The sequence below is a fragment of the Accipiter gentilis genome, chromosome 6 (assembly GCF_929443795.1).
Source record: "Accipiter gentilis chromosome 6, bAccGen1.1, whole genome shotgun sequence".
In the NCBI taxonomy this organism is placed as follows: Eukaryota; Metazoa; Chordata; class Aves; order Accipitriformes; family Accipitridae; genus Astur; species Astur gentilis.
In genome coordinates, this window is record NC_064885.1 from 40,734,373 (window position 1) to 40,750,027 (window position 15,655).

General features: G+C 42.6%; 1 protein-coding gene across 4 annotated transcripts in view; it reads left to right on the forward strand.

Moving 5' to 3' along the window:
- SLITRK3 (SLIT and NTRK like family member 3) overlaps positions 1 to 15,655 on the forward strand; it is a 33,770-nt gene that overhangs the window by 8,077 nt on the left and 10,038 nt on the right. Inside the window, exons 2-4 of one of the 4 annotated variants that reach the window (XR_007506354.1) lie at positions 6,739 to 6,806; positions 7,461 to 7,662; positions 14,369 to 14,457. The exons of 1 other annotated variant lie outside the window; for it this stretch is intronic. The gene's annotated coding sequence lies outside the window, so the exon portion shown is untranslated. Of the gene's footprint in view, positions 1 to 6,738; positions 6,807 to 7,460; positions 8,269 to 14,368; positions 14,458 to 15,655 lie in introns of those variants that run through there. 2 more of the 4 variants (XR_007506352.1, XR_007506353.1) reach the window with 2 other exon arrangements.

The following is a 15,655-nucleotide window of genomic DNA, read 5'->3' on the forward strand; positions in this document are numbered from 1 at the left end:
ATTCCCACGTTGCACTGTACTTATGACGGTTCCCGTGTATTTAAAAATAGGCAGCAAAATTAAGCCCGCGTCCTCGAGTGGCGTTTCTTGCAGGAGCGCTGCTTCTCCTGCCCGCTGGTAGCGGAGAAGGGAGGCATCGCTGCGGCCCTTTCTCGCGTTCGCAGCGGCGGTCATCGCCGGAGCGGGGGCCGGGATGGGGGACAAGGCGGCCGCGGCGCAATTTTTTGGAAAAAAAGGGGCGAAGCCCTCCGGAAAAAAGGATCCCGACGGTTTCGGTGGCGCGCCGCCGCTCCCGCTTGCCCCGGCGCGGCCTTTTGCTCCCCGCTGAAACCGGAGCGAGACCAAAGACGATCGGATTTCCCTTCCCGGGCAGGTCCCGGTTGGTATCTTGGTCCCGCACCGCACCGCACCGCACCGCGCCGCGCCGCGCCGCGCCGGGCGGCGGGACCGGCTGCCAGCGGGGCCCCGGCGCGGCCGCCAGGTGGCGCCGTAGCTCCAGCTCTGGCCCCCGGCGGCGCGTCGGGGAGTCCCGGCCGCCCCCGGCCCCGCTCCCGGCTCCCGGCTCCCGGCTCCCGGCTCCCGGCTCCCGGCTCCCGACCCCCGCCCGCCCCGCTGAATGTACTCCCCGGGCGCCTTATAGCGGGGCAGGCGGGGCGGGGAGAGCCCGTAGCCGGGAACCTGGGTCGCCCAGGCACTACCCGAAAGACCTTCGGATACAGAGTTTTGTACTGAAATAGCAAATATCTCGAGAAATAATAGCATTTGTCTTAACGGAACAGCGGTAACGGTCGTTTATCCAGGTGAACTGCGATCATTCCTACCCCCCCCCCCCTCCCCACTGCGTGAAAAAGGTGTTGTTCCCCCCCCCCCCCCCCCCTCCGGGGCAACTCTTCTGGTTGTTGTTGGGGGACTAAGGACCTCTGTCACCCTCCCGGAGCGGGGCAGAGGCTGTTGGAGCACATAGCGTGGCGTCACCTCAGACCCAGCTATCCTTCCTTCCTTCCTTCCTTCCTTCCTTCCTTCCTTCCTTCCTTCCTTCCTTTCTTCCTTCCTTCCTCCTTCCTTCCTTTCTTCCTTCCTCCCTCCCTCCCTCCCTTCCTTCCTTCCTTCTTTCCTTCCTCCCTTCCTCCCTTCCTTCTTTCCTTCCTCCCTCCCTCCCTCCCTCCCTTCCTTCCTTCTTTCCTTCCTTCCTTTCTTCCTTCCTTCCTTCCTTCCTTCCTTCTTTCCTTCCTCCCTCCCTCCCTCCCTCCCTTCCTTCCTTCCTTCTTTCCTTCCTCCCTTCCTCCCTTCCTTCCTCCCTTCCTTCCTTCCTTCCTTCCTTCTTTCCTCCCTTCCTCCCTCCCTCCCTTCCTTCCTTCTTTCCTCCCTTCCTCCCTCCCTCCCTTCCTTCCTTCTTTCCTCCCTTCCTTCCTCCCTCCCTTCCTCCCTTCCTTCCTTCCTTCCTCCCTTCCTCCCCTCCTCCCTTCCTCCCTTCCCTCCTCTTGGGGAACAACCTGATTTCACCCAGCACGATGCGTTTTAATGGAGATTAAGCCCATGAATACTTGTTTTCACCCCCAGTGTCGCTATTTATAGCTTCGGCTTCTTGCAGGCTTTTTTTGTCGGTCCGTCTTGGAGAGGCATCTGGGTGCCACAGAAGTAATTTCCTGAGCCTTGGTGGTAGCTGTATGTGTTTTGAGATGGAGGGACGGCTCCAAATGTCTGTAACTCTAGCATCGGCTCCGTATTATTGGTAAAAATATTTGAAGTTCCCAGATCCCTCTGTTGAGTCGATAGTGTTGTATTACTACTGCCTTCAGCTCTAAGTCGTTGGGGTTTGTTCATTTGGGTTCTCCTAATGGATAGTAGAAGAGCATGCACATGTTAAAAATAATAAACATCAGAGTGCAAAGGCCAGATCCTTCTTATGATAACCGTAATAATCGCATTGATAAGACTACATGCAAGTAATGCATGGAGCTTTATAAATCAGGTTAAAGTACAACCCCTAGTGAGAGTGGTGCTGTATACATTTGGCAATGTCATCAAACCCCCAAAGTGTTCATACTTGTATCCAAATATAGTAAAGCCAGTTGCAAATAATGTTTATATTTTAATTATACTGCAGAAAGGCAAGAGAATTTCAACATAACTATAGGTAGTAACCTCACCCCCGAATGGTGAGGAAATCTATTTATTCAGTGGAAATACATTTGTTCTATGAGAATGGAATTTTGTATTAAAAGAGATAATTTTTGGCTTACGTTGAGTTATTTTTCTTTCCTTGTGTAGGAAACTTCCTCTTCCTTGTGTACTGGAATCATTTGGGGATGATTCGCTCTGGAAGTGTTGACAATATTTAACTGTGATATCTAATGTGTGTTATGACGACTTCTATCTTGCTATTTCATTGTGCTGAGCTGAGGCCGAGTGGGTGGCAGCATTACTTTCCACCGCAGGAAGCAAAAGTGGATCCATCATCTCTGATCTGTGGCGGGTGACTCCTTACGTGCTTCGACCTGGGTTACTCTGAATTAATAGGGAGTATTAACGATAATTATATCATTATCAGCAGTATTATTGGTAGCATTAATAATATTGGGAAGGAATCAAATAAAGTCAAATGATCTGCATTTACACTGGAGCTGTTTGATGGGATACTATTTTAAATAAATAAGTATTTTTTTAGCTTGTTTCATTATCGTACAACAGGTAGCTGGCGTCGGTCTCAGCAGTTCAGCTTGTGGCAGTGCTCAGAACCTGGCAGTAAAGCTTTCATCACTTGTTTGTTTTATTCACTCATTGATTATATTGAAATTCTTCCTACAGGTGGAAAAGAAAAAAAGGCCAGGTAAGTCCCAGTCATAGCCGGTAACGACTGCATACAGGAAAATAGAAAGGGAAAAAAGGTGCTCAATTACCGGCACTCTTTCGTTTTTCCTGGTTATTGTCATTGATGTCACCATCATACTCTGCCTGGGTTAGAAGATTTGGCTGAGACTTGGAAATTGCTTCATGGATCTCTTGACTGTATCGATAGCGAGAGAAAGATGTTAATTTTTATGGTATGAATAATAATCTGACTTCTGGAAAGCGATCCACCTCTAAACGTCTGTGGCAGCAAGCCGGGACCCCTACTGCTCTAGTTAGGCGAATACTCCAGACAGGTCACTTATTACCTGATTCAGTGGACACGAGTGAAGCTGTGGTAGCTCAAGACTTTGTCAGAGACCTTTCCAGACAAAACCACTTTCGAGCACGTCATCACAGCTGATTTGGTTTTAAGCTAGAAACGTGCAGTTATGTTCAACTTGTGTTCTCTGCTGTAAAGTTTTACAGCAGTGGGACAGGGAGGTCTCTACGAAATGCCAATATGCAGCGTTCCACCTTTGGGAAGCGCTAACGTGTGCCAGCAGTCGCTCACGACTTTGTTCAGGTACCTACTTCACGTGAACTGTTCGCAGGAATAAGACATGATGAATTGGCTTTAGGTGCAACAGAAACGTTCACGTGGAAAAAAAAAAAAAAAAAAAAGTGTAGAATTTGGCCTGAAGTTTGGAAGTTCATTGCTTAGCTACATCACTCAGCCAAAGAGTGTGACTTCTGGCAACGCTCCAGCCACTTAGGTGGGAACTTGTTCCAGAACTGCACTTCTTCCAAACGCATTTGCTTTTACAACTTGGATTTATGTACACTTGGAAATCAGGCTGCAACGCATCGCATATTCCTGTTTTCTGACTTTTCCAAGACTTGATTCTAAATCTGACTTCCTCATAACTGAGTCTCACAGTTCAATTTATGTATGGGTTGTACAGTACAATGCAGTCGGTTCCATGGGAGAAATGTGGAGGAAATTCACCCAATGTGTAGTTTCACTACTTCTTCATACTAACAACAGCTCTTTGTACAAAAATACGCTATTTTTCAATACCGCGTAATGCTGATGTGAGTGGAAATACATCTTTTTTTCCCCAATTCTTGAAAAAAATCTCTTTTATTTGGGCAAGCGTAGCTACGCCACAACCGGAAGCCTGTTCGAGCCAGCAGAAGAAGTGGAACGTGCTTGGAACAAACCCTTGTGTGGGTATGGACTGGCGGCCTAATTCTGCTCCCTTGAAGGCGGTGATGAAATGCTACATTTTTTCTCAGTTTTAGTCAACAGACTTGAAAGAAGAGCAAAGTCTCATCTCAGAAAATGACAACACACATTAAGTGGATTCAAGTATTTTGAGACAAGTACTCCATGTGACTATTCCAGAATAAAATGAATAACGGTGTAGAGAAAAAGGTTTTGTTATCAATTTAGTCATTTTTCTGATTGACCTCATTCACAACTTAACCAAAAAAGTTTTAACGTTTTTTATTTTAAAATAAGAGCATTCGCATAAAGACAAATATGAGTGTGTCTCTGCAGATTCAAGAAACGTGGAAATTGGTACCAGAGCTCAGAGATGATGTCATAGGTAACCAGCTAGCCCACAAGATTATTAATGTAACAATTGCAATTTTTTTCGGAAATACTTTATTAGCATTCTCTTTTTCTTTAAAAGCAAGAATATTAACAGGCACTGACAATTGTGTTTCTTGTTTTCTTTTTTAAATGTCTTTTGCTTGATCCTTATAGTTTCCCACTTTTAAAATTATGTACTTCTATTTTCATTCTTGCGTAGGTTGTTGGAGTTAGGGGGGGTACCCATGAAAGCATTAGCTTGGCTACACATGGCTACTGGGGTGAAACCTGGAGGTTATCTCTGATCACTGTGAAAATATTTGGAAACACTCCCCTGTGGTGGTAGTTATTTTTTTCTCCGTTAAATTGGTTGATATCGTCGTGGTTTTCAGAACAGTGTCAGATGGACACTGTTGTTTTTGTGGAAAAATGACGGGAGAAGGCTCGAAGGAACAGAGCCACTGGCATTGCTATAGGAATTCCTTGTCCCACGGTTGTACTGGGTAGTCTGTATAGAGGATGTTGAATCAGTCTTTATATTTTTGAATGCTAAGGATGTTAATCTTAAATGTGGGATTATTTTTAGACATTATGAAGAAGTATGTATATGCAATACTAAGATGTTGGGTGCCTTAAACAGAATAGACAATAATAGAGGGCATAGCACAATATAAAATATTAATAACTCAGTCATATGTCATATACTGAATCTTTAATGTCCATTTACTTTTTCTAACATCTTTATTTTTCTACTAGAATTTTCTAAATCTCTCAAGAATATCCTGTATATTCTATGAATTCTGAAGAAATATTTTAGGTTAGCCGAGGGTCAAATCTCTCTGTCAAACAAATACCACTAACTGTGGAGGAATATTCCTGTCCATGGCATGTGGCGTGGCAATTTGGCATGTTGTTGTAGCACTGTGCCAGTTAGGGAGGTTCTCTGCAGTGATGAGATTTTGCAGTAGGGTTTGAATAATTTCAAGCAGGAGTTCCTGAATTGTGATAAATCCCTGTTGGACTGGCATAGACCTGAGACGTGCTGCTGCTTCTGATGGCATTGCCATCCCTTCTGCTGATGGTGGGACCTCCACCATTGCTGCTGGGGGCTCCTGTAACTGTAATTTTAAAAAAATCCCAACCAAACAACCAAAAAAAAAAAAGCAGAAGAAAGGTTTGGGAGTCTTTATCCTGCAGGGACCATCTCATATGAAGTTAATGACTTTCCCCAAATGTTAAAGTGGCATTAGTATACTGATTATGGGAAAACGTGTTTTTTTTTTCTTGCTTTCCTTAGCTTTACTTTGCTTTTCTGGAGACAGTAGCTGGTTTACATGTTAGAGAACTGTAGGAAAGTATTTGTTAGTATTTTTTTCAGACCATACTTGTTTAAAAGAAAGTCAGTCTGTCACAACAGTAACTGTCCTAAACTGAGATGAGTTTTCTAGAAAGCTACGTGAACCTTTGGTTTTGTACTTGGTCTCTAAGTTGTTATATGTGTGTGTGTGTGTATATATATAATGTCCATTATCTGAATAATCCTTGAACCAATGTCTGTCATTGAACTTTGGAGGCTTTGGCTTTGCAGATCAAGGCTAGTTAATGGGGTTTTTGGTTGTTCTTTTTGTGCTGTGACTGTTTAGTTTGATTTTATTCAGAGTATGACTGGAGAGAGGAAAACATTGCAGTGTCAAAATTCTCATCAGACAAGACCTTTTAATAGGACTTTCAAATTTAATTCTTTCTTTTCTTTTCTGTGGAGAATGAAGGAGCTATGCTCAAAAGAGCGTAGGAATTGCCACTCGGGCTTAGAGTTGAAACGTGCTCACTTTGCTGTGTCCTCTCGTTCCTGAGAGTGCCCAGGACAGTCTGTCTCAAAAGGAAGACGTAAGAAATTCCCATTAGTGAGATTACAGGGTCAGCTGTGGCCAGCTAATCTGCTCCACCATTAGCTCTCACCCCGAGCAATGAGGTTCCTGGGGTACTGCACCACCGGAGGTACCGGTCCTGTGCCCACAGCGAGCACGGGAGTGCTGAGCTCCTCGAAAAAGTCATATTGTAGTGTTTCGGTGAAAGATTAACTTTAAAAACCTGGATGTCGGTAATGGATGCTGGCCGTTTAAAAGTTTGCCTCTGTGTTCTTTAGAAAACTCATCCAGAGTTTCTCTGGTGCTGTTAAACTGCCACGCAAGGGCACATCTGCTCAGTCGTCATCAAAGAGCTGCTGAAAATGACGCGTAGCTAATGCATTCTTCTTAATTAGAGGGCGTCGTTTCTTGTGGCATCACTTCTGTTATGTTTTCTTGCAGTGACCCAAAAACCTGGCTGCTTTGGAAAGTGGACAGTATTGGCAAGCAAAGAAATATGGCAAGTAAAGGTGTTTTTTAGATCCAGTTTATGTTAGTGTTTTCTTCAAAGAAAGGGCAAGTCATAGCTATCAGCACCTCGTTCCGCAGCCCTGGGAGTAAGTAAAGGCACTGATTAAGGCAAAGAGTCAGTCATTGTTCAATCCATGTTTAATTCTCCCCTTCGGTTTTAAACCAACAGCGTAAGAACTGCGGATGTATCGAATTCATATATCAAAATATAGATATATACTCCTCCTGTGAGCAATGAGGGGCCGCGATGCTGCAGCCAGCGATGCTGATGGAAGGAACAGCATTGGCATCGCTGGGAGATGGGTTAAGTTGTGACAAGTGGGAGCTGTGCCAAGGCTGACACTGCGAACGGCACCGGAAAGTCAAGCGCCTCGCTGGGTTAGACAGTCAATAACAACACGCAATTCTTGTTGAAACCTCTCTTTTTAGAGCAGGCAAACAAATATCTCACAGAACTCCAGTTTTCCTGCATTTGGCCCAAGTTCTCAACCAGCCCCCAGATTGTTGGCATTTTCAGCATTGCTTTTACCTGTCTGCATGCACAGATATTCGTTTGGCTGACAGTAACTTAGGACATCTCGGTTTGCACATTGACCGTGTGCATGAAACGGAGACCAATTGAAAATATGGTTATCTTTGTTGGGTTTTTCTAGAGAGTGGTGGTTTGCACCTCAAGACTTCATTCTGTAAGATGTATCGGCTGGATTGCCTACCTGTAACTCAGCTTTGTAAGCAGCCTCCCGAGGTTAGCCGTGCTGGTATTACATGCCTTGTGCTTTGCCAGCCCCTACAAGCCAGCCAAAGTCTGTTAAAGCCTTCAGAGCACAAAACACTGATAAGATGGATCTCTAACAGGTACGCATCAGGGATAAAGCGGAGGTGTTCCATTTGCAACAACCTAAAATTAGCTGCTGGTAACTCAAAGCGGTAGTAACTGCCTCCTATGTCATTACTTCTACTGGAACGGGGTGGCTAACGTATGCAACGGAAACGCTGATACTAAGTGTGTACAGTATATACGTATCTACTGTGTGTATATGTATGTGTGTATACGTGTATATGCTAGCACGTTGACGTGTAGCAGTCAATTTTTGGAACGTTCTGGGAGATTCAGGTATATGGCTTGCTTCGGACCGTTATTAAAAATATAGGCATTTTTGGTTATGAAGCTAAAAATAGATACGTTGAGACCTACATCCTCAATGTAGGTCAGTGGAGGCACTTCTCAGACTTATTAGCATTTTGGCCACTTAATCTTAGCAGCACATTGCATCTCCTAGAATAGGTTAGTGGAGACAATGCAGGAGAAATTGCCGCATCTGAAGTCATTCAGAAGGGTTGCCAAGTTTCTCAGGAACCGGAATGGCAGAATAATTAGTATTATATTTAATTCGGGATGGAAAGACAACCGTGGCAGAGGCAACCGTGGCAGAGGCAACTCAGATTATCTTGGCTCTGGGGGGGGGGGGGGGGGGAGGGAGAATTTATAACTATAGCTAGCTAAAAAGAAGCAAGCTGTGTGTGCATTTGTGTGTATATATATATTTATATATATGTATATACAAATCTGTGTATGTGTATATAACACTGTGTGTATATATGTATGTATGTATATGCCTATAATGTACAATATGTGTATCTATAGATATGTATACATTTATATAAATTTATATTTCTCTATATAAATATTCATGCAACTATGGGAAATAACATTTCAACAGTGTGTCCTTTTCTTTAAAACCCAACAAAAAGCTGCTTCCATTAATATCATATTAGCACAAATGTCTTAAGTTATCTTTTCTATGTAGAAAGGAGCGTTGCTTGGTGGCTGAGCATAAGCCTGGAAGGTTTTTACTATTCCAGAGGACTCCGAGTAAGTCATTAGCTGCTCCACAGCTGTTCTACATTCGTGAATTAAAGTGGTGGCCAAAATGACTCAGGGCTGGTTTGAAAGGCAAGGGAAGGTGGATGTTGACTGTTTGTGCTTTGGCAAGCTCTGTTATGCTCACAGAGTTTGGATGGTGGAATAGCTGCAGCGGTAATTACGCTGGTTGCTGTTAATGTCCCAGCTAATGCTAACGGCTTCTGAACAGAGGGGGAAAAAAGAGATGAATTTCCTGCTTTAAAGTAAGTTATCTGAAGTCTGATTACTTTGACTCAGTGATGTATGGATTTCCATTTAGGGTTAGGATGTTAGGCTGTAAATCAAGAATCTTAGCTCAGTGAACATCTAGTTCAGGATGTGTCTTTTATGTTATAATTGATTTTAAATAATTTCACTTCATCATCAGAGCAAGCTATACCTTAATTCATGATAAGCTCAAAGAATTTCTCAGCTGGAAACCCATTCGTATCCGGGTGGATTTTGCACTTGACTTCAGGGGGGTTGGATCAGATGAGAGTGTTTCGTTAAGCGCTGACATTAAAACAATCTTGTAGTTGTGCAACTATTAATTAAAATTGTAATTTTGTAATAAAAGTGAGCCTACAAAATGACTTACTAGTTATGTATTCTATGATTATAGCATCTTTCTATCGATAAGACCTTTATGCAGTCGCTGGGTATTGACAAGGGTTTGGATTTTGTGCCGCTGATCGTTACTCTTGAGTTTTGCCCCCAGTTGGAGCTGGAACCGGCTCAGCCCCTGGAATAATGCACCGTAATACGCTGCAGTTCAAAGGAAAAGCTGCAAAGTAATGATCTCCATCAGCATCCCCTAAGCCGCCTGCCCCGAATGATTTCTGATTGCTGAATTGCCGCGTGTGTTGTGCCGGAATAAATGTAGGTCACGGTAACGTGGGGTTGTCACGATGATTTTGGCTGCCGTGGGGCAGAGCCCGCGTCCCCCTCTGACCGCGTGCGGGGACGGGCACAACGTGCTCGGGGTCGGTGCCGCTGCAGAGAAATGTTTTTTCTGCCTCCGACACCGCCGAGGCCTATGCTTTCGTGATTATTAGAGCAGCGTGGATCTGTCATGCTGCCAATCCAGCGCCGTTTGCAAACTGTAATGTGATTAGGAAAGAAAAGGGGGATAATGGATTATTTCTTTCTCAGTCCTTTGCTTCCTTTAAGGCAAAAGACAAACAAACACAAAATAATCACGGAAATCAACACGAATACCCAGGGGCTTAAAACATACGATACTGAGTGAAATATTTCTTTCAAGCTTTTTGATTATTCTTTGCCTTATTATTTCATCTGGAGGAAATAAGCACCTTATGAGAAAGTGCTTCCCAATCTCTTTTGCATAAATGTTACAGTGAAACTTTGTGTGATATGTAGCTGGCTCTTCAAGAAAATAGGTCATTTCCATACAAATGTCATATTTTTACACAGAAAATATGCTGAATTCATACACTATCTCCTAGTTAAAGCAATCCTTTAGCTGTTTTTGTGATTTCAGCATATTTGCCTGAATGAAGACAACCGGAAGGGGAGCAGAAAAAAATGATTACTTTTTAATTAACTCACTCAGCCCTAATGTCAGGCTAACCGCCTGAATACAGTGTCTCTGGGGCATGCACAGGAACATCCTCTTCAAATGGCTAATTTTTTTTTCAGCAAGAAGCATCAGAATTTGAGCACAGTGTATCACAAAGCTCAGAGGGCCGCTGCTTTGCTGAGCATCTGGAGACTTTGGGAAATAAGTTTTTCTGATGTCGCTTGTTAAAGAAGATGCCTAGATGTTCGTATCCTCAGGGAAGCAGCCATTCGCACAACAAGCCTGCAAACTGAAGCCAGTAAAGGAGTGAAGAAGTTTCCAAACCTCCTCAAACTCTGTAGCAATCTCTTCCTCGCAGGATGAATTTAATCTGTAATGAACCTGGGCTACTCGCACCGCTGCTCTAAAGAAACGGTAAACCAACCCTGCCTTCTACAGAGTTGAAGTTTGCCATGCCACTTTATATTTAGGAAAGGAACAGTGTGGTTTGAGGATCAGACGTACGAAATCATGTTGTTGCTGTAGATAGACATCCAAATAAATTACATGACCTAAAGCACGTAGGTGCCCAAGGCTCCACTGGCGTAAATCATTGCAGCTCCATTGCTCTCGGCTCAGCGATGCTCATACCCCTGCACCGGTGAGACGATTCAAAGACGTTTGGTACCCGCTGGTGTAGCGGTTTCTCTGGAGGGCTTTCCGTTAGTATTTTGTTAAATAGATTTAAAAATGAAGATGAATAAGGCCAGCTTCTCAGCCGGCGTGGCTTGGGCTACTCTGTGCTGGTGGGGAGCTTGACCCTGTACGTGGCAATCTTCTCCCTCTTCACCCAGCTCGTGATTTTCCTCCGGTGGGAATGCAAAGAGCTGAAGCTGTTGCTACGTGATGATCCTTGGTGGCACCTGTATGGCCTGGCCCGTGGACGGGCTGTTAAGTCACAAGGACAAGGGTTCCCCAGGCTCCTATGCAACTCCTGCGCGAGCATCTGAGCCCACCTAAAACCTGCTCCTGTTCTTGCGTGTTTAAAAAAACCCCAAACCAGACAAACACAAATTCCCTAAGAAAATCTCCCTTCACCGCATCCTGCTTAAACCAATCCTTAAAGTAACTGTTAAGTGAAAAGGACAGCGGCACTCTCCTAGAACACACTATGAATTTGCAGGAATTAGGCTCCTACAATCCCTGTGAAAACAAGATGTCTCAAAGCCTGGTTCCAAAGAATAATTATCTGTTGTAAAGCACTTAATGACCGAGCAGCTCTGGAGCTGAGTACTGATGTTAACAAAAAAGAGCCAAAAAAAAAAAAAAAAAGGCATAACGTTAGATGTGGCTCTTCGGATGCAGTGGCTGAGCTCGCAAAGCTGCAGTTGTGATGGTGATAAAGGAAGGCAATGAGCAGAGACAGGAGCCGTCAGGGAAGCCGCGGCAGTTTTATGGCCAGGACAGAGCACAAAGATACTCTCGTTATGACTATTGCCGGCATTTAGATGGGAACGTCTGCTTATTCTTTCGTGGTGTCTCTCCCGAGCCACGAGGCACTCCCTTGCTGTTCAGCCTTTCCCCAGATTTTGCACTCCCTGTCCCTGGAGGTCGTGTTTACAGAAGGTGTGTCGTTCTGGAGAGCAGCAGCCTTTGGTTTGAAACACCATCCGGAATCGGCCGAGCTCAGCTCAAAGGCAGCGGCGCCCTATAGCTTATGGGTGAGCAGGTGATAAGTGCTTTCCTGAACGGGGACCTGAAATCTCACTGCTTTATTGCTACAGATGTGGTAAACTCCTATATAAGAAAATAGCATAAAAATAATAATAATAAAAAAGAAAATAGATATATTTTCACAGTAACGATAACGATAAAGCCCTATATAATGTATTTTATTAACAAATAAGCAGGTACTGACCACCAAGGTCTTGTCTGGAACATAAGAGACACCTACCAATTTCTCCCCTGACAAAGTCTATTTTTCCTCCTCTTCCATCTGTAAATCATTTTGGTCCAGACTCATCCTAATTTAATGAGATGCCTTTTGCTCTCCATGCAGCATATGGGAAAGGAAAGTGATCTTAAGAGGTTCCTGCTTAAGCAGAGCAAAACATTCCCGGGGAGAGGTCTATCCCACCCATTAATCTTACCTGGACCTTTGGATGATTGTGTTGTGTCTAAACATTTAGATATTTAAAATTAATTAGAATTTAACTGGAACTAAGCTTCTGTTCCCAATTTCCTATCTCCACAGGGAAGGCAGCGAAAATTTCCTATCTCATAAAAATATTATGAGTATAATACGTGTTATTAGATGTCCGGATACTCTATTTAATGGAACATTGCATATATATATAACAAATGGAAAAAGTATGTTACTAGTATTTCTTTCTGTAGTGAAGGGATTTTGAGAATTGGGTAAAAATTAAACAAGAAGTTAAATTCTTATTATGAAAATAATTATTAACTTATCCAAATACTGGGCTATGGTCATAAATCACTGACAGCTCTGGATATTCAGGTGACGGTGTTAGGCCCTGATGGAAAAAGATTAAGTTCTGAACAGTTAAGACTGTGATTTAGTTGCTGAAGTTTTTTTCACCTTCAAGAATTTTCTGCTAAAAAATGTCTGCTTTTAATTGGAAAACAAAATCCTCAAACTGATTTTTTTATGATTATTTGGTAGCTGAAAAAATGTGACTCCTTGACTGTTGTTGCAAACCTAAATTTTTTCAACAGTGTTTTCATCTTAAGAAAACACATTTTTCAACTTAAGAAAACTCCTTTTTGAAGTATAGAGGAGTTTTCTGAAAATAATACTAATTTAGAAGAAAACATTTTTCAACAAGACTTCCTACTAATAGAAGTAGAGCAATATTTTTCCTCTTTTATTACAAAAAACGCACTAACTTTTATGAGCTTTGGTTCATGTAAATTTTGTTTGTAGGGAAAAAAATAGTACCTTTAATCTTGCTGGTATTATGGAGGAAAAAACACTCAGGCACACGAAGGTTTTGTTATCTGTGCTCAAAAACTTTGTCTATCTGTATCAATTTTTCTAAGAAAAAAATATTACATGTTCTATAACTTCAGTAATTGACTACTTTAAGGAAGAAATAGAGGCTGGATAATAAATAAAGCAATGAAGTACCGAAGGAAAGAATAACGGAGGTATTGCTGGCAAAGGGCTTAAAGTTCCAAAACTGGGCTTCCACTGCCAAGAAGTGTGGATGTAATCAACGTGGGCTTGTGAACGCGTAATCCTTTTGAATGAATATCGGTCAATTTACTCACTTCTGTTATTACATTATTCCAAATGCAAACTACGACTGAGTTCATAATCTTTGTTGCTGTCCACCTTGCCCTTGCTAAAAGTAATAGTTCTGGGAAAATGAAAGAGCGGGAATAGTAGAACCTTGAGAAAATTGCAGTTTCTTTGCTTTTCCAGTGATGCGCAACACTAAACCCAAAAGTTATACTATGTATATCCAAATTAATGAAGGAACAGTGAAACTGAATGACCGGTCATGGAGAGAAGAAGAGGAAAAATGTCCAGACATGTTTCTTTACTTAGCATTCATCTGTGTATGGGTAGGTCCTTGTCTGCTGGGACTGATTAACACCAGAAATAAGCCGTTTTTTTCTGAAGTTTGACTCTTTTACAGAGCCTTTTTTTTCCACAGGAAGACTGTCACTGCAATATCAGGAGAATGGTCTCAATGACCTAATTTCTTTTTTAGGTTTTGTGCAGCATCTATAATCCCGAATAATGTAATGGTCCTTGAAGGAGCACGTGCAAGCAGATTTTCATCTGTTTATTTGTGCACGAAACATAAAATGCGCACGCAGGCTGAAAATCTGTATGTGCATAGGACTGGTATGGCAGTATATAATATACATATATAAATGAACACTGGCTGGCAAAGTCATGGTCTTAGATGCTCAAATTAGCCCCTGCAAAGACAAAGCACGTGCCGTACACACTTGCAGGTGTGGGCAAACGTTAAAAGAATGAACACTGTTAAGCTGTTAATGCATTGGATTTCCTTCTTGCCTTCATTACCGGCTGATTTCAGTACCTGTAATTAATGTGCTTGGAGTGGGTGGATCTCTTTACATTTGCCTGTTTCTTTTCACAGCTAAATCAGGGAACGAGAAAAACTTAAAATGATGATTCTCTGCAAAATGTTTTCCAAGTTTCCTGGTGCCGTGGTGGGCTGGGCGGAGAGAGCCCAAACAGGGAAATGCACTGCTGGAGATAAATAGATGTTTGGAAAAAAGCTGCAATCCTGAAAGCTTCCAAAGGAAAAGTTGCTTGCGTTTTGGACTAGTTTCCAATTCTTAACTTTGCAACTCCTTGTAATAAGTAAAGAAAACTCAAATATTCAGGAAGTCGCAAACTCTAGAGCTATGCAGCTGATACGCGGTAAGTCTGGTACCTCTCAAATCGGATATAACCTTCCAGCTCTGTAGTGTTCAGGAGAACTAACATTTAAATCAGATACTGTGCGAGTACGATAACATTTAAAGGTTTCAAGTGTATCTATCGCGTTTCTGTGACGATTCACACGTTAGCGTTGGCATTATTTGCAAATGATGGGGAGTCGGTGCTCAAGAGTGAGTCGGCTGTATGTTTTTATTCCTAGTAAAGGCAACCTTAACTTCAAATATATCCTTCTCAAAAGCAATGTCCATTGCCATATCTGTTAGAATAACTCCCCATTGTCCCTCAGGCAAAAATAGAAGTATCAGTTTTTACAGCGACTGTTAAATAACACGGCATTCTTTAGTAGCCTGAGCTCAAAAAAGTTTAGAAAGCCAATTCATGGGCCTATGGATTCATAGAAGATATCCATGTCCAATGTCTGAATAAATGCATGTCCCACTCACCATGAAATGAATCCCTTGCCATCATATTTCTCACGTAGAAAATATTCTCAGTGTTTGAAATTGTTGGCTTTTGTGATTGTGCTTGAAGAATATTGCTTCTGATGGGGTATAGATGGTTTTGTTTAGTTTTGTCTGAATATCGTGACATTGTTTGTTTAAACAATAACCCAAAGGTTACTTTGATTTAGGTGTTCACTGATTGCTGTCGTATGTCACTCCTGGGCACAGAATGCATTTGGTAGAGGTGTACATGCACTGGTTATCTTGAAATGAATCCGCTGAGCTTAAGATGCAATCTACATTTGAAAAGTGAAATTTCCATCGGGGGGAAAAATGCATCCATGCCTGTGCTCTGACATATGAGGAAGTCACTGGAAATTTTCCCACGTTCTTAATGACTTCAGAGGATCAGGCCCTTGCTAAATCAACCACAACATTAATTTAGAAATTTATATCTTTATAACCTTAGTTTATTACAAAGTAAACATCACAAAAATCATTAAATCTAGTGAATGAAAGTGCCAAAAGCATAAATC